This window comes from Corvus moneduloides, chromosome W (assembly GCF_009650955.1).
Source record: "Corvus moneduloides isolate bCorMon1 chromosome W, bCorMon1.pri, whole genome shotgun sequence".
Lineage (NCBI taxonomy): Eukaryota > Metazoa > Chordata > Aves > Passeriformes > Corvidae > Corvus > Corvus moneduloides.
This window is the reverse complement of record NC_045510.1, coordinates 15,654,180-15,672,592: the sequence shown is the minus strand read 5'-3', so window position 1 is coordinate 15,672,592 and position 18,413 is coordinate 15,654,180.

The window sequence follows — 18,413 nt, the reverse complement described above, 5'->3', positions numbered from 1 at the left end:
AAGACAAACAGAAATTAGTAAAATCACGATGAGGTGTGTTACGAACTAGTGTTTGAGATCGCTTTAAAAATCACCAGCAAGGGTATCAGTAAAAGCCTGATTTAATATTAAGCAACAGCATGACAAAGTTCATTGGCAAGGTGTTACAATGTGAGAGGGGAGAGCTTAGACGAGTCCCTGCCTTTCCAGGTTCCTGGCAGTAGACAGCAGCTTTATTGAGGCAGCCAGCACCCCAAAACCCACTCTCGCTCACAAGTTCTTAATAACGACTGATTAGGTCTATTACAACATGAATTATTTATTGAACAGACTAAGGAAAACAGACTTAAGACTTTAAACAGACTACTTACCATTATAGGAATAAAACAAAAAGAACTACTAGTAGATAAAATACAGTGCACGATAAAGGTACCTATATTACAGCTAGCAAAGAAATAGTATAGATTAGGATTCAATGTAACTTACCACTATATTGATGATGGAATACACATAGAATTCTTTCGTTCAATTCCCAGGGAAAGTATCCTCAGAGTTTGCGTCCAAATTCATGAGAAAAGTCCCTGCACATTTCCAGGGTGTGTGTAGGAGGCTTCTTCCTCCATGAAAATTTGTGTAGCTTTTACAGTTTGTAAAAGTAGTGTCTCTCAGGAATTTGCAGCTTATCTCCCCACATCTGTTCTCACACCCAGTTGTTATTGGGAGTTCTACTCCTGGCACCAGAGAGCGAAAAAACTCACTAGTTCGTGACAACTTACTAGTCAGAGAGCTGGCCTGGCTTATCTCATTACTTCACGTGGCAGGGAGAATGGCCAGAGCTGTTGTACCAGCTGCAGATAAGCTCTTCTGTGGTAGGGGGGATGTCCTGCCACACAAGGTTCACCCTACTACTTACTAGACTGTTAAGGCACACTGAGTGAAAAAAAGCAACAAACAAAATCCAGTCAATCAAAACAGAAATTGAGAACTATCTGTATGTTTGTGTGTGTGTGTGTGTGTTTAGGTGCATGTGACAAAGGATAGAAAGGGAAAGGATAAAAAGAAATACGGCCTAAAGGGTTAACAGCACTCAAATTTAACAGTACTTAACTTATACCTTAAACTTAACAATTTAGCAAAGAAGCAACACTTAACAGCATTTAACATTGCTTATAAATTAAACTTACTGGCCTAATTTAGATACTTAAGGCACTTAAACATCTAGGAGAGCAGCATTTCTCCCATATTTGCCATAGCATATGCACGTGTCTACACACAGATATAAAGAGTCAGTGCAAGGTACCTGTGACAAATTCCCCTTGAAGGTAGTGAAATACTCACTTTGGATGCCCTTGCATCTCCTCAACAGGCAAAGGGTTGAGCCTTGAGGAGTGGAGGTATCGGCCCAGGATTCTTTTTTGTTTGGCGATCTTCCGAGTATAGCAAACTTGAGAGTTCACTGGCTCTGAGAGGTGTCCCACTCAGAGGGAGGTTGCTGGTCACAGCCCACTGTGGTCCAGGAGATCTCAAAGGGTCTCATTTTGGACCACTGTTTATAGGCAGCAAGAGAGTGGGCTTTAGTCATAACAATGTTTCATCCTGGACACCCTTTGGGTTGGCACACTTTCTTTGAAAGTGTAAGAACAAAGATGTTATGCCATTCAGGCAAAAAAGAAAAGCTTCCAAAGCTGTTCATAAAAAAACCAGGAGCTCATTAGACAGCAGCGGTTCCTGGGAGCAGACAGTGTTTCTGATAAGCTCAAGAGGAGGTAATCCCAGGTGCTGTTCATCAAGTCTGAGGCCTAACAAGCATTTCTCAGATCACAGCATGGCCTGAAAAGGGGAGGAGGGGGAAATGCACCACCACAAAGTGAAGCATCCTAACTCCTGTTGCTGTTGGTGACCATCCTGAAAAGGAGTTATAGCTCATTTAGCCAAGAATCTTGTGGTCTCTTGAACTTTGTAAGGACTGGTATCCTAATCAGCTAAGGAATTTGCAGGGTTTTTTTTGACTTTGTAATTCTAACTGTTTTTGCTTAGATTCATGTTTAGCTTCCTGTCAGTAGAACAAGATTAAAAAACCAATAAAATTGAGGAACAGCTGAACCTGCACCTGCAGGAAAGAGCTCAAGAGATCTATACACCCCAGAAAACTTAATCAGTAGGGGATTGTTTAGCTGGAGAAACACATTCAATAAAGGATTGTTTAGGTGAGTTTTGGGTTATCTTTAACCAAAGATAAATGAAGTCTCTTAGTAATAACTTAGAACAATAAGATAAGAAACAAGAAGTCAGCAGAAGTAAATTACACATGCACAGGAAGCTGCCAACATGAAAAGGTCATCTAGAGGATAAGTGATGAAGACAAGGATAATGAAGCATTTATGCCCCCTCACTCAAAATAACACCAGAAAAAGGACACTAGATGGCGGCCTTGCTCCACGAAAGAACAGCAAGGCAAAATCAGAGAAAACACCTCTGAACTGGGCAGGACTTGGGGGGGGCTGTGGGGAGGTCCTGAATGTTGCAATGTATTTAAATCCCTGTGTGCTAGTTTGAAAACAAACCAGTGGGAGATCGCAAGTTAGAATTATAATTTAATAGGAAAATTAAAATAAATGCAATAGTACAAGAACACTGACAGAGTCAGGATACAACCTGACACCCTGTTAGTCAGGGTGGTGGTAGCAGTCCAGATGAAGTGGTACTGTTGAAGTGGTAATCCTGTAGAAAAGGATCCGGTCTTCACCTGAAGGCCCAGTGGTGTAGCTCTTGTCCTCTGGTAGTCCCATAGGTAAGGGCTGCTCATGCTGTTCCAAACCCCAGATTATACCCAGGTGGGAATGCTTGGCTCCTCCTCCTGGCAGAGCATCTAACAATGGGTTGATGTAATTCTATGAGTCATGCGGTGGGTCGTTGATTGCCCATTAAACAGAGATAGCCCCCAGAGGGAGTTATCAAGGATGAATCATGGTAGGAGATAATGAACATTGCCCCACCTGCTTTAACAGCTTGTGAAGATGATAGTAGAATACATGTTTCTGGTTACATCTTACATTGTAACCTATGACACCCTGGAAATTGTATTTCGTTGGACATGTTCATGGTGAAAGATTCCCAACATGTCTCCAGAGCTGTTAATAAAGGAATGTTCAGTCTAACAGTGTTTTGCTGTTGGATTTAAATCCTTCTCTGTTCAGCTGCAGACTCATTTGGTCCAGGGACTCTCTCAAGGGGCCCGGGAGTATTTCTCCAGTGAGACTTCCTGATCCAAACAAATCATCGTGGGAACAGACAAGTTCGTTGATTTCCAGGTAAGAATGGTTTCATCAGGTTGTATTTCAAAATGACAAACATTTTGTTCATTGTCAAGAAAAATGTCTTGGGCCTTATTAGTATTGCTTTCACAAATAAATAATTGCTGGCCCCATACAACGCATGCATCAACATCAACAGCTTGCTATTTCCCCTCTGTCGGGAGGAATGGGTTTAACGCAGTTCAGTGCTCGAGGCACAAGCTCTGGCGTGCCCTCGATCAGAGAGAGTCCAGTTGCGTTACTTCTGTGCATCGCAGAAGAGACTTTGGCATCAGGAGAGGCGCTGGCTGGGCGCACTCGCTGGCTTCTTTGCAGAGGAGACACCATGGCAGGAGCCGATGATCGGAGCTCACGTTAGTTCAGAGATAAAGGAAGAGAGAGGTGGTTCTGGTCCACCTTCTAACAGGTTTATTGTCAGAAGTTTAGCAACCAGAACATGGCAATGATCTTAATCTGGGATCTCACCAAGAGGCTTTTCCTCAGTTTTATAGGGGGTTTGAAAACCGCGGGGAAAGGGGAAAACAACCAATGAGTTACAAGCCAGGGGGAGGATACAATTCAACAAGAACCAATGGGGGAAACCGAGAGGCGGGAGTTATAACAAAGAACCAGTGAACAACCAAGTAACCGAGAATTTTCCCGAACAGGGGGAGGGAGCTTGGACCTGGGCGCCGCCCAGGGGGGATGCGGCTGAAGCTTCTGAGCAGCCCCTCGACCCACCCTCCGAGTCTGTGTTTCCATGGGACGGTCCAGGGTTGATTGGCATCTCGCTGCCCCAGCCCCACAGTGGGCTGGGTCATAGCAACATCTCCTCCCTTTTTATTATATTGAAATGAGGGAGAAGACATAAGGGATTTTTCAAACCAAACACTTAAAAATGGGAAGGGCTAGTAAAATTAACAACTCCATAAACAAAACCCATACAATGTCTTTGATAACGGAGGGAATCCGGCTGCTGGAGCTCCCAGTGCACAGGAGGAGCTGCAGCAGCAGGTGGGACCGCAGCAGGTAGGAGGTCATCACGCTGTCAAGGGTGGTAACTTTAGGAAAAGTATAACACAAATATAATTAACACAAATACAATTAACTTAAATAACAATGGCTCCCTTGGGCTCCCCCTCTTTCAAAACAAAATGAGGGGTCATTTTTGTGAATGAAGACACATTTTAAGGAGACTGGGAAGGGGAGGGTTTGTTTTTCAGGCCTGGAGGAGAAGTCTTTCTTAAGTGGTTTGGTTTTTCTTCTTTTCCAGGCTATGGCAGCTTCTTTCCCTTGCTTGGCATCTCTTGGTGGTCTCAAAAAGGGTTTGATCCACTTCCCAGGGATCCATCTTGGACCCTCTGGGGTGGAAACACACCCGTAGCCTCTACCTTGGGTGACTAGGGGGTATGGGCCACACATTTGTAAAGTATCAGGGTCTTTTATTAGGACCTCAGGTCTCTCAGTCAGTTTATGTTTGGCAGAGTTTGTGAAGTGTCTCATGATGGGAGGATCAGGTTCCTCATAGGAACAGTTTAAAAAGTTCAAAGTGAACAATGCTTTGGAAAGTCTTATGACGGGGGCAGCGATCTCATTGTCACCTTTTTGTTGTTCTAACAGTCTTTTTAGTGTTTGATGTTTCCTCTCTACGATGGCTCGGCCTGTGGGTGAGTGAGGGATGCCAGTGATGTGATCCACACCCCACCCGCTCATGAATCTTTTAAAATCTGCAGAGGTGTATGCTGGGCCATTGTCAGTTTTTATTTTATTTGGTGTCCCCAACACAGCGAAGGCCTGGACTAAGGGGTTGATAACAACTTTGGCCCTCTTTCCGTGGTGGGCTGAGGCGAAGGTTGCACCAGAAAAGGTACCCACTGAAACATGAATATATTTCTGGCGGCCAAATTGGGGGAAGTGGGTGACATCTGTTTGCCATACCTCACAACTGCCTAGTCCTCGGGGGTTAACCCCTTGACCTAATGATGGAAGCTGATGTTTTTGGCAGTTGGGGCATTTCGCCACAATGGCTTTTGCTTGGTCTCAAGTAAGGTGGAACATTCGGATGAGAGCGGGAGCATTTTGATGGAACATTGCATGGCTCAGCTGGGCTTGCTGGAATCTGTTAGGCAGATTCACTAACTCGATGGGCATAGCTAGGGCATCTGCTCTCCTGTTCCCTTCGGCAATAAATCCTGGCAGATGAGTGTGTGATCTCACATGCATGACAGAATGGTTGCTTTCGGTGGGAGATCAGTTGAATCAATTTCAAAAGCAAGTTATGAATTTTTGGGTTTGCAACCTCCTTTAGTAAGGCTCTCTCTGCCCTGGAAACTACACCTGCAACATAGGCTGAATCAGTTACCAAATTAAATGGTTCACCGAACCACTCAAATGCTCTGACAATGGCTGCAAGTTCTGCCACTTGTGGAGATCCTTCAACTACCTGCACATCAGACTCCCACTTCTGAGTGCAAGGATCCTTCCAAGTGATGACAGACTTGCGGGAAGCACCAGAACTATCTGAAAAGATTGTCAGGGCATTTAATGGTTTTCAGCTCCGAATTTTTTTTTGGAATCAGTTTGAAGACCAAAGTAAACAGTCTGTGTTTTGGGTGGTGTGTAGAAATTTTGCCTGGGTAGCTGTCCAGGGCGAATTGTAGGTGCATGTTGTTTTGAAGGAGGTTATCAAGTGAATCGGTTGTCAATGGTAGGTAGATGCATGTAAAGTCACACCCTGCAAGGGTACAGAGGTGGAATCTAGGTTTCATCACCAACTGAGCCATGAGCTCCTGTGGCGTTGTGATACTTTTGGACGTCTGGTGCGAGAGGAAAACCCGCTCGATGATTAGCACCTTGTCCCATTGAAATATCAGCACGTGAAGGTAAGGCATTTCCCCTAATACAATAAATTGAAAAGACAGACCTGGGGCGCAGTGGTGTGCCTGCTGGGACAACAGTGCTTCCTGTACCTTACAGATGGACTGTCTCGCCTCCTCTGTTAGATGCCTGGGTGATGTGAGGTCATCTTTCTCTCACAGGAGGTTGAACAGAGGAGCGAGATCTTCTGTCGTCAGCCCTAGGAGCGGCCTCACCCAATTTATGGACCCACAGAGCTGGTGGAGTTCCTGCAAGGTATTGGGATTATCATTAATTTTGACTTGCTGGGGAACCACAGTCTGTTCATGGATTTTCAGTCCAAGGTATTTAAATGGAGAGGTTTTCTGGATCTTTTCAGCCTGGATCTCAAATCCATTTGCCTCTAAGGCCTCAATTACCTTCCCTAATGTCCAGTCTAAATAGGATTGGTTAGGAGCACACACCAAAACATCATCCAAATAGTGGAGCACTATTGCCTTTGCTGCTAACTTTCTGATAGGGGACAGAATGCGAGCCACATACCACTGGAAGATGGTGGGTGAGATTTTCATGCCTTGCGGCAGAACTCGCCACTGGTAGCACTGCATGGGAGCCTTTCGGTTGATGGAAGGTACTGAGAAGGCAAACCAGGGTGCATCGTCTGGGTGGAGAGGGATCTGGAAGAAGCAGTCCTTAATATCAATGACTGCTACCTTCCACTGCCTAGGGAGCACAGAGGGTGAAGGCATTCCGGGCTGCAGGGGTCCCATGTCCTCAATGACTGCATTTATTTTCCGCAAGTCCTGTAGGAGGCGCCACTTTTCTTTCCCTGGTGTGTTGATTACAAATACCCGGGAATTCCAAGGGCTATTAGAGGGTTCAGTGTTACCCTTTCTCAATTACTCCTCCACAAGTGCAGTGAGTGCCTTTAATTTGTGTTTTTCCAAAGGCCACCAATCCATCCAGATATGTTTGTCAGAGATCCAATTTAATTTCTGGAAGGGGCGCTCCACAGTGGCCTTTATTAAAAATTTTGGGGCTGAGATGAAATTTCGACTCGATTTCCCCACTGGGACATGAGATCTCTGCCCCACAGGGTGAAACCAGAGTTAATTACAAAAGGATGGACTGATGTTACCTGTCCCTCTGGACCCTCGATTTGGACAACTGCCCTGCTTCTCTGGGCAGATATAGATTCCCCGACACCCGTCACAATACCTTCTGCCAGCTGCAGCTCCCAGTGTGACGGCCACTTGTGGGAAGAAATGACTGTCACGTCTGCTCCTGTGTCCATCATTCCTGCCAGGCTGATGTCCGAGCCTTGGCAAGACAGTTTGCAATTAAGCATGGGTTTGTCGTTCCCAACTACCTCAGCCCAGAAGACAGAGGGGTTGTAGTCCTGTGGCAGACTACTGGGCATGAGAATAGCTTGGGCCACAACGTGGTTAGCAGCAGGAAAATAGGGAGGGTTAACACACTGGATGTTGATGGTAAACAACCCTTGTGGCCCCACTTGAACAATTTCTGGTGTTACACAAATGTCAGCTGGTGTGTACATCTTTGAACACAAACAATATACAGTCTTTCAGATTCTCGCAACTCACGACGATTCTCTGGGGTGTTACCGAGTCCATTTGAGTTGCAGTGGTCGTGGTGACCTTTTTTCTGGTGGCAGTTTTTTGATTTGCTCCCCCGCATGGCCCTGCCACTCCACACGGTCCGGTCAGTTTTTTGGATGCATCCCATCAGCAGCAGGCGATGTCATTTGCCCTGGGGAGACAGCTCAAAAACCCTGATTAATTGGAGCCGGAGCTGTGCACTTCCAGGCTAAGTGCCCTGGTCTGCCACACCTGTGACAGATCCAATTAGCATTTCTTTTGTCCTGAGAGGCTGTAGTTTCAGCGGCAGCTGCAGTTCCTATTAAATTCCACCCCGTTTCTAAATTCGGCTGGTTAATTGGCACTAATGTCGTGCAAGCAGGAATCATTTGGTTTAGGGTGGGTGGAGGATAGAATGGAAGGCCCAAAATCACTCTTTTACAAGGTTCATTGGCATTAGTCTTTGCAATTTGCATTATAATATGTTCCTTTGTTTTCAGATCTTCTAATTGTCTTTTCACCACGAGCCTCAGTTTATCCACAAAATCAATAAATGGCTCATTTTGCAGTTGCCGAATCTCTGTATAATTCAATTGAGGTGCTAATTTAGGGGGCATCATTAAAAACCCTTGCTCTGCTGCCTGCTTTACAGCATTCAGGACCAGCTCTGGTGTATTTTGAGCCTGGTTCTGGGGCTTGGCTAATAACCCCTCACCGGTAAGGTGATCCATGGAAACCCCTGCATTGTTTGGATCCTGCAGTAAAATCGGGAGGACCTCTCTCAGTTGCTTTCTCCAACCTTCTTCCCACATTTGAAACTCAGATGGGGAAAGCAAGCAGGAGAAAATGCTTTTGAGGTCATGCGGCGCAATCACTGTAGTGGTGTGAGTTATCTTAAGGAGGTTCTTAAAATACTGACTCTCCATCCCAAATTCTTTCTGGGCTTTGCAAAGCTCTTTGAGCCCTGCAGGATCAAAAGGTTTCCATTTGGGATTATTGCCTGCTCTGTCATAGGTAACAGGAGGGGCGAAGGGATAGGAGGGGGCTGAGGGGACTGCCGGACCCGATTTCAAGATGGCGTCGCTTCTGGTTTCTACCCCGTGGGGACCGGAACGGGGCATGGGAACCAGGAAGTCCTCCACAGTAGGCAGGAGTGGAGGACCAGGAGGCGTGGTCACAGGATGGGCAGGGATTCCCGACGCAGGGGGCAGTACCCGACATGTGGGAGGAGCCCGAAGATGTCGAGCAAAACAAGCTCGAATTAGATATTAAATGAATTTATTACTAACAAAATCAGAGCAGGAAAATGGGAAGTAAAATACCCCTTAAAAACACCTTCCCCCCACCTCTCCCTCCTTCCCAGCTCTACCTCTTACCCCAGCGGTGCAGGGAGACAGGGAATGGGGGTTGTGGTGAGTTCATCACCCACTGGCTTCTCCCGACGCTAAGGGAGAGGAGTCATTCCCCTACTGTACCATGGGGACCCTCCCACGGGAGACAGTTCTCAAACTTCTCCAGCGTGAGTCCATATCACAAGCAACAGCTCTCTGCAAACTGCTGCAACGTGAGTCCATCTCATGGGCAACAGTCCCCCTGTCATGGTTACAAGAGAAAGAATGACCATATGGGTGTAGCCAAACTATGTATTCCACACCCATCTACACTATTCCTGATGAACTGTTAATGGTGGGTCATTTGCAACAGCTGCTCAGTGCACACCCGACCCCCCACGCTGCAAGCTGGGTATTAAACCCTGCATGGCAGGGCAGCATTTCTTTGTCTTCACAAATTGACTCAGCTGTGATAACTACACCCAGCCTAAGGGGGTCATCTCTGCCACTGGGCCAGAATGGATCAACGGCCCCAATAGGCAGCCTTAGTGAGCTAGGTCATCAAGGTCTCCCCAAAATATCCTATGAATCATAGGATTACATCATTCCATTGTGAAATTCCCCACCCTGGGGGAGGTACTGAACATTCCTGCCAGAATCTGACTGTATATAATCTGGGGTTTTGGGACTGGCAGAACCACCACTACTACTGAACATCCAGAGAAGGACCAGACCTTTTTTCAGGACCCCGCTTCAACAAGACAACATCCATCACTCCAACGGGACTGCAACCACCATTTAATTGGACTGCTTCCACCACCCTGACTAATAGGGTGTCAGGTTGTCAGGCTGTACTCTGATTTTGTTGGTTTAAGCCAGTGTTTCTGTACTATTGCCTTTATTGTAATTTTCCTATTAAATTGTAACTCCGACTTGAAATCTCTTGCAAGGTATTTGTGTGGGGTTAGTTTCTCCCACTGGTTTACCTTCAAACCAGCACACCCTCTCAAACTGCTGCAGCGTGGATCACTCTTCCACAGGGTGCAGTCCTTCAAGGACAGGCTGCTCCAGCCTGGGAGCAGGGCTCCTACATTGGCCTCCTACAGGGTCACAGCTTCTTCTCAGGCATCCACCTGCTCTGGCGTGGGTCTCCTCCACGGGCTGCAAGTGGATCTCTGCATCCCCATAGATCTCCATGGGCTGCAGGGGAACAGCCTGCTTTGCTATGGTCTTTACCATGGGCTGCAGAGGAATCCCAGCTCTGATGCCTAGAGCACCTCCTCCCCCTCCTTCTCCACTGACCTTGGTGTCTGCAAGTTGTTCTTCTCACATATTTCCACCCCGCTTTTCTCTGGCCACAATTACAACTGCCCAATCTTTTTTTTTTCTTTCTTCTTAAATATGTTATCACAGAGGTGTTACCACCATTTCTAATTGGCCCAGCCTTGGCCAGTGGCACATCCATCTTTGGAGTCAGCAGAGATTGGCTCTGGCTGACACTGAGGAAGCTTCTAGCAGATTCTCACAGAAGCCACCCCTGCAGCCCCCCCACTACCAAAACCAGGCCATGCAAACACAATACAGGGCATTAGATAGACCCTGGGGGAGAGCACAGCAAGGTCAATGGGCTTTGACTACCTGGCAGGTTGCTTACATTGGCTCCCTGCCCCCATCAAGGGTGTCAGGAAAATTAATCCACAAACACCAGAGGTTTATGTCCAAAAACGAGACCGAGGAGTCCTGTTACTTTATTCGAATAAAGGGAGAGGCCATGGGGCATTCCCCTGGGGTCTCTCAAATTGTTAGAGGATGCAGCCTCCTTTTTATCCTAATTTCCCAGCTGCATTTCCCTCTCTCTTTCCCCATTGGCTGAGGTACTTGAGAGGTACAGACTTCCCGAATCACTTAATAGAGACCCCCTTCTAATGTATACCCCCCTTTTTTTTTTTCCTATGGAATTTATGGTTCCTCCCATTGCTTCTTTTGTCTCTCAGTATCTATCTTCACCTATCAACAAACACAAAGTTTGTTTGTAAAGACAAATCCCTCTCACTCCTTTCATCAATCAGTGGAATTCCTCCCATTGTTTCTTCGACCTCTCAGTATCTAGCCTTGACCTATCAGCAGACCTATGGAAGAGGGCTTTGGTGGATCGATGCCGCGTTTGTTCCTACTGGGTCCCTCGTGGACACGCTTAGGTGGCACTCTCCTAGCACCTACGCGTGCACACAATCTCACCTTCGCAGGTAGTCGTGAACAGCCACTCACACACAGTCTATGCACGAACCGGAGACAAAGAGGCGAGAGGGGTTCTCTGCATGCAATTCCGAGGTGTTTAATGGCAACACACCTGAAGGGAACAGAGGCAAGAACACAAAACCAAAAGCCTACGCCAGTTTTATCCCGAAAACTCCCAAAGGCGGGCAGAGCATCCAAAACCAATAGTCTGAGGGCTAGGGGGCAGAGGCAAGGTTGAATGGCATAACAGGGGCCAATGGGAAAAGGAATGGGAGGGGGAGGGGGCCAGTGGCCCTCTAGACAAAGGGAGAACTTTCTAGCACAGTGTTGTAAGGAGAGACCACTTTTAGGGCAACTTGGGGGGTGTAAAGTGGACTTAGCCACCACAACATCTCCCCCTAATTTTCTCTAAAAGAAGGCCTCCCCCAATTACTTGGAACTAAGGTGGGAACCATTCTTCCCCTTTCTATGAGCAGGGAAAGGGTATTTTGATTTTAACAGTTAGGGTCCAGGGTTGTGGCAGTATTTCAAACAATGAATGAATGGCAGAACAACCAGAAACGCCCACAAAGCCTCTGGAGGGAGACAATTCCCCCCCCCCCCCGAGTTCCCAATGTCCCAACAAGTCCCGAGTTCCTTCGATGGTGCTTGGTGCAGTGGACCTTTCTGGGCTACCGAGGCTGCTATTTCCATGCTCTTATCAGCCACAGCATCCACAGCCACAGCAGCGTCTCTGTGTACTTGCTCAGGTTAGGGACATCTAGGAGACGGCAGGGTGACAGGTGCCAGGTTCCATGGGGGAGCTGGGGCCGGTGTCTCTGTAAGAGTCTCAAACAAAGTTGTTAAGGATCATGGCAAGATTATTGAAAGGTCGAATCACTCAAGAATACCTGAAACTGGAAATGTTCATTCTCCCTTTATCAATTTCGCTTTTCCATTCCCCCTTTTCAAAAAAAGAAGGTAGGTATGGGGTATAGGAAGGGTAAAGGATTATTTAGGCGGGGAAACCATGAGGGAAGGTCAGAGCAGTTCAGGGGGATTTTAAACTGAAACAGTCTGGAGGGGGCACAAATTAGATGTTCACATGGCTTGTCACTTTGCGTTGACATTGCCTCCAGGCACCAGTAGTCTCATCTTTGTCTGATTCAGCATCAGGGTTATCTGTGTTTTTTCTCATGTTCTCAGGAGCTGTTGTCGGTGGTCCAAGGTAGGGCTTGATATTCTTTCCCAGCACCCATTTCAAACCTGCTGGTGTGGAAACACAAGCGTATCCCCTGTCTTGGGGTGACTTTATGATGTGTAACCCATATCGCTGCCTATGCCCAGAAATTAATTTTTGTACCTTTCTATGCCTTTAAACTGAGCCTGAGAGGGGGAAGGAAAAACTGAGCAAAATTTTTTCAAAGCAGTTTGCAGCTTGTTCAAGGTCACACAGATAGCGACTTTTTTTCCAGCTGCGGTGGGGGAGCGAGGAAGCACCCAGCTTGCGGGGTTTTTTTTTCCAGTCAGCTTTTGGCCAGTTTTTTCAGCTTCTTTTTCTCCGGAGAGAGACTGAGAGTTGAATTTTTTTCCTTCCCTGGAATTTGAGATTTTCTCCCTTTTCTACTGGACTGCCTTCAATATCAGAACACATCGGGAGGACTTTCCACCGGGCACAGAGGGCCTGGCCCTGGGCCAAGCCCCAGCTCCGAGGAGACCAAAGGAAGGACTCTAACACTTTCCCAGGTTTTTTTCTCCACAGCGAAAGATTTTATTATTTAGCATTATTATCCTTTTCCCGTGTGTTTGTTAAATAAATAGTTTTTATCTCTTTCACTTTCCTTCGAGGAAAATTTATTTTTCCTGAACCTGGTGGGGGAGGGGTGGTTGTGCCTTCTCTCAGAGGATATATTTCTAAATTTTACCAAACTGGAACACATCCCCAGGTGATGAGTGGAAAGGGTCCCTGAATTTGACAGCCCTCTGGATCCTTGACCAACACCGGTGGCTGTTCTTTTAATTTGGCCTGTGTTGAATTGGTAAAGTGTCGGAATACAGAGGGGGTGGGTTCTGAGAAGGAGTTGTTTAAGAAATTGATGGTTAAGAGAGCCTTGCAAAGTTGAACAACAGGAGAATTAACCTCTGCACCTCCACATTGTTGGTCAAGGACCCTCTTGAGAGTTTGGTGGGTCCTTTCAACAATAGACTGTCCTGTGGGGGAGTGGGGTATGCCTGTGGTGTGCTGGATGCCCCACTGACTAAAAAAATCTTGCAATTAATTAGAAACATAGGCGGGACCATTGTCCGTTTTCACTTCTTTGGGCACTCCGAGGGTGGAAAAGGCAAGGAGAAAGTGTTTTATCACATCTGTTGCCTTTTCTCCTGCATGGGCAGATGCAAAGATGGCTCCAGAGAAAGTGTCTACTGACACGTGGACATATTTCAGTCTCCCAAATTGGGGGACATGGGTGACATGTGTCTGCCACAATTGGCAGCTGCTGAGGCCGTGGGGGTTTATACCTGTGCCTATAGATGGTACCTGATACTGTTGACAGCTAGGGCATGTCGCTACAAATGCCCTTGCTTGATCTCTGTGAGTGTTAAACATTCTAATGAGGGCAGGAACATTTTGGTGGAAAAACTGGTGGCTTAACTTGGCTTGTGCAAAGGTGTCAGGTAAGTTGGGACTGTGCACAGCCATGGCCAGGGCATCAGCTCTCTGGTTTTCCTCTGCGATGGGTCCTGGCAAATCTGTGTGTGACCTTACATGCATCACATGATAAGGCTGCTCTTGGTGAGAGAGAAGGTAGACCAGTTCTGAGAGCAGTTGGTATAATTGGGGATTTGCCACTTCTTTTAACAGGGCATGTTCTACTCTGGTGGTCATGCCAGCTACATAGGCCAAATCTGTGACTAAATTGAATGGTTCTTGAAATCTTTCAAATGCTCTAACCACGGCCGCCAATTCAGCAATTTGTGGGGATCCCTCTACCACCTGGACATCAGATTCCCACATCTGTGTCTTGGGGTCCCTCCGAGTCATCACAGATTTGTGCGAGCTTGCACCATCTGTAAAGACTGTCAGAGCCTTGAGAGGGGTTCGACTTAGCAGTGATTTTGGAACCAGATTGAATGCTGTGTTAAACAGCTTATGTTTGGGTTTTTGGACTGAAATTTGGCCTGTGTAGCTGTCCAGAGCGTACTGGAGATGTTTGTTTGTCTGGAGCAAATGTTCCAAGTTACCAACTGTTAATGGCAAATGTATGTATGCAAAATCACACCCAGCGAGGGTTTGGAGGCGAGCCCTGGCCCTCATGATTAATTGGGCCATTTGTTCCTGTGGTGTTATGATGTTTTTGGGCGACTGATGCAACAGAAAGATCCCCTCTATAATGATTAGAGGGTCCTTCTGCGCTGTGTCCCACTGAAAGATCAGGCCATGAAATCTGGGTGCGTTACCTAGAACAATGAAACTGAAAGGCAGGTGTGGAAGGGTCCGGTGAGCCTGTCGAGAAGACAGGGCAAGCTGCACCTTACTGATGGCTTCTCGGGCCTCCGTGGTGATGGCATGTGGCGAGTCCAGGTCCTCACAACCCTTGAGAAGGTCGAACAGGGGTGAGAGGTCTTCCGTCATAACACCCAGCAGAGGACGTACCCAGTTGATGGACCCACAAAGCTGATGCAAGTCCCAAAGGGTCTTTGGGTCATCTTGGATGGTGAGCTGCTGGGGTACGACTGTCCGTTCACCAATGCGGAGTCCAAGGTAAGTCCACAGGCAGGTACGCTGGATCTTCTTGGTTTGATTTCAAACCCTGTTTTCTCGATGGCTCAGAGAGTCTCTTTCAGGGTCAAGTCCAGGTAATTGTCGTCAAGTGCGCAGATCAAGATGTCATCCATAGAGTAGGATAGCCCTGGGGAACTCTTTCCTGATAGGGGACAGGATGTATCCGACGTACCATTGGCAGATTGTCGGGGAATTTTTCATACCCTGGGGTAAAACTCGCCAATGGTATCTGCGCAAGGGGGCCTGCTGGTTCAGGGATGGCACGGAGAAGGCAAACCGAGGGGCATCGCGTGGGTGTAAGCGGATGGCAAAGAAGCAGTCTTTAATGTCTATGACAGCAAGCTTCAACTGTTGGGGGAGCATTGAGGGTGAGGGAAGGCTGGGTTGCAGGGGACCCATATTTTCAATTATTTCATTAATTCTCCAGAGGTCCTGCGGAAGCCTCCACCTGTCTTTGCCTGGCTTTTTTAGAACAAAGACAGGGGAGTTCCAAGGGCTGTTGGAGGGAACAAGGTGGCCTTTGGCCAGCTGTTCCTCTACAAGGGACTCAAGAGCGTGCAGCTTTTCAGCCAATAGGGGCCACTGCTCGCTCCAGATAGCTTTGTCTGTCTTCCAGGTGAGAGCTGGAGTGGCACACTTTCCAGTGGCCATGACTAAAAATCCTGAGATGGAGGTGGGATTACCAGCTGAGTTCTCCATTGGCTAAGGAGGTCCCGGCCCCATAAGGTGAATACTGATGGGATAACAAATGGCCTGATGTATGCATAGTGTCCATCTGGGCCCTCGATAACGATGTTATTTGTACTCCTCATAGAGGCTGCAGAACCCCCAATCCCCGTAACTATCCCAGCAGCTGGCTTAAGTTTCCACTGCCGTGGCCACTTTGCTTCGAATATGATGGTGATATCAGCCCCTGTATCTACCATCCCCCCCAGTGTGGCTGTGAATTTCCCATTGCACAGTTTGAAATGAAGGGTTGGTTTGTTCCGTCCCACTACTTGTGCCCACCATATGGATGGCGTCCTGTAGCACCTGGGGAAGTCCTCGGGTAGGATGATCACCTGTGCTACCACTTGACCCTTTTGTAGAAACCAAGGGGTGTTAGCACAGGAGACAGCAATCTGTATTTGTCCACTGGGGTCTACCGTGTGCACCTCAGGTGAAATAGAGAGCTCGGGTGGACCCCACATGGTGTCTCTGATTACTAAAACATCTACTGTTTTATCCAAAAGTTTTTCAAAACCTGCATGTATGGGTTGCTGAGTTCTGTCGTGGAAAATGTGTGCACAGGTACTCATGAGCAAAAGTCTTTTGCCTGCTTCCCACTGCGGAGAGGAGTCACTGTCTGTGGCATGGGTGGCAGGGCAGGGAGAGACGGCTGATGATTTGGTGTCGTCGTGCAGGGCCAGGCCACGCTTCACTGCCCGTTTCCTGGCTGGTGCTTGCAGGTAGAACAGTCTGTAACAACAGGCTTTCTATTCCCGTTAGATATCTTGGGTTTAGGGCAGTGTTTTACGAAGTGTTGAAAACTTCCACAGTTGTAACACCAGGGCCTTTCATTATTGTCCTTTCCTGCTGTTATGGCACCCACCACCCCTTGTTGGAAGCTTGGGTTAACGGTGGATTCTTCCCCTACTAGTTTGGTGCACACTTCCACCATGTGGTCGAGGGTGAGGGCAGGGTCCACAGGGAGGGCTCTTATGACACTTTGGCATCTTGTATTTGCATTATCTCTTGCCAAAGTTCTAAGCAGCTCTCTCTGAACTGCTATGCTTTCGACCTGGATCTCTATTGCCCCTTTTAACCGGTCTACAAATTTGATGAAGCTCTCCCCTTGTTTCTGCTTTATACTGGAGTAGCTGGCAGGAGGGATAGAGCTGGTGGGGGTAAGGGACAACACCCTCTCTGCAGCCCGCTTCAAGTCACCCAGGACCGGCTCCGGGAGTGTCTGGGCCTGATCTAAAGGCTTTTCTAGGTTGCCTTCACTGCATAGCGGCTCTAGGGTTAAATTTGATCTGTTGGGATCTCTCTGGTAACTCGCGTGGAGGTCCCAGAGCAGCCTTTTCCATGTCCTCTCCCACAATAGACATTCAGTCTGGGAGAGCAGGCAGGACATGATTCTCTTAATATCATGCAGCACTAGAATGCTTGTGGCAAAAGCAGCCTGAACTAGGCTTTGGAAATAAGGAGATTCCCTCCCAAAATCATTTGCAGCCTTACACAGTTCCTTTAAATTGGCAAACAGGAATGGTTCCTGTAGGAACCCACAGTGCCAAGAATATTTCTCTGCCTGTTTTTAAGGGTTCTTACCCCTCTGAACAACACTGTTTTAACCTCCAACCTTGGAAAAAATTACCAACGATCAGACAAGAACTAGAAAATACAGCGGTGTGAATTAGGTGATAGACTACTATGTAAGATTGTCACAGGGTGAAAAATTTAGAGGTTTTGGGCTCCTCTTTGTAGTAAATAGATAAGAGTAAAAAATATCAAAATGGAGGATTGTTGTTGTTCTCTAAACTTTCTCTCTTCTTCTTCTACTACTCCATATTCTGCAGTAAAAGTAGTTTGGAATGATTGGATGAGGAATTCCACAGTTCCTGCCCATGTTACTGAATAATTGGTAGGAAAGTGAAAATAATATACGTTTCTAGTAACCATTGGTTAAATTATCTTTAAAAGGCCATGTAAATCTTGATAATTAGAGACTTCTCTCCTGCTTTCTGTGCTCTGTGTTATACCTGGGTCACGCTAGTGGCTCTGTTTCTCTGATAAGACTTAATAAACAACTATCCGGCAGCATTGAAACTCCAGGAAAAGTCTCGGTTTATCTTTTGAAACTCCTTGCAAGGACTTTTAGAAAATTCTCTCCCATCAGGAGGGATTTGATTTATGGCACGGTACAGTGTCAATTGGTGCCCCATGTTCGGCCTCATTGGAACAAAGCAATCCAGAACGTTTTGGACAGCAGCGTGCAACCGGAAACAGAAGGAGAAAAACCCTGAGGTCGGACTTGAAACTCCAGGATCTCCTAACCTCGGTCGACAGGGGGGAGAAGGAGCCGTGGTCTGCTGGACAGAACTCGGACTGGGATTTCATGAGCCGATAACATCTACCAAAAACAAGGTAAGCTGTCCAAAACTAGACCAAGAAACAAATTATGGGTGCAGTTCCGTCCCAAGCAGAGGCAAATGTAATACATAGTTTTGAAAAACCTAGTTCGTAACCATCCCTTACCAGCAGCTAAAAAAGAAATACGTTGTTTGCTATCCTGGGTGAAAAGAGTTTCCTGATGCAGTAATTGGAGATTTGTATTTACCATCTTTTTGGGAGAATATTAATTCTGTTCTATACC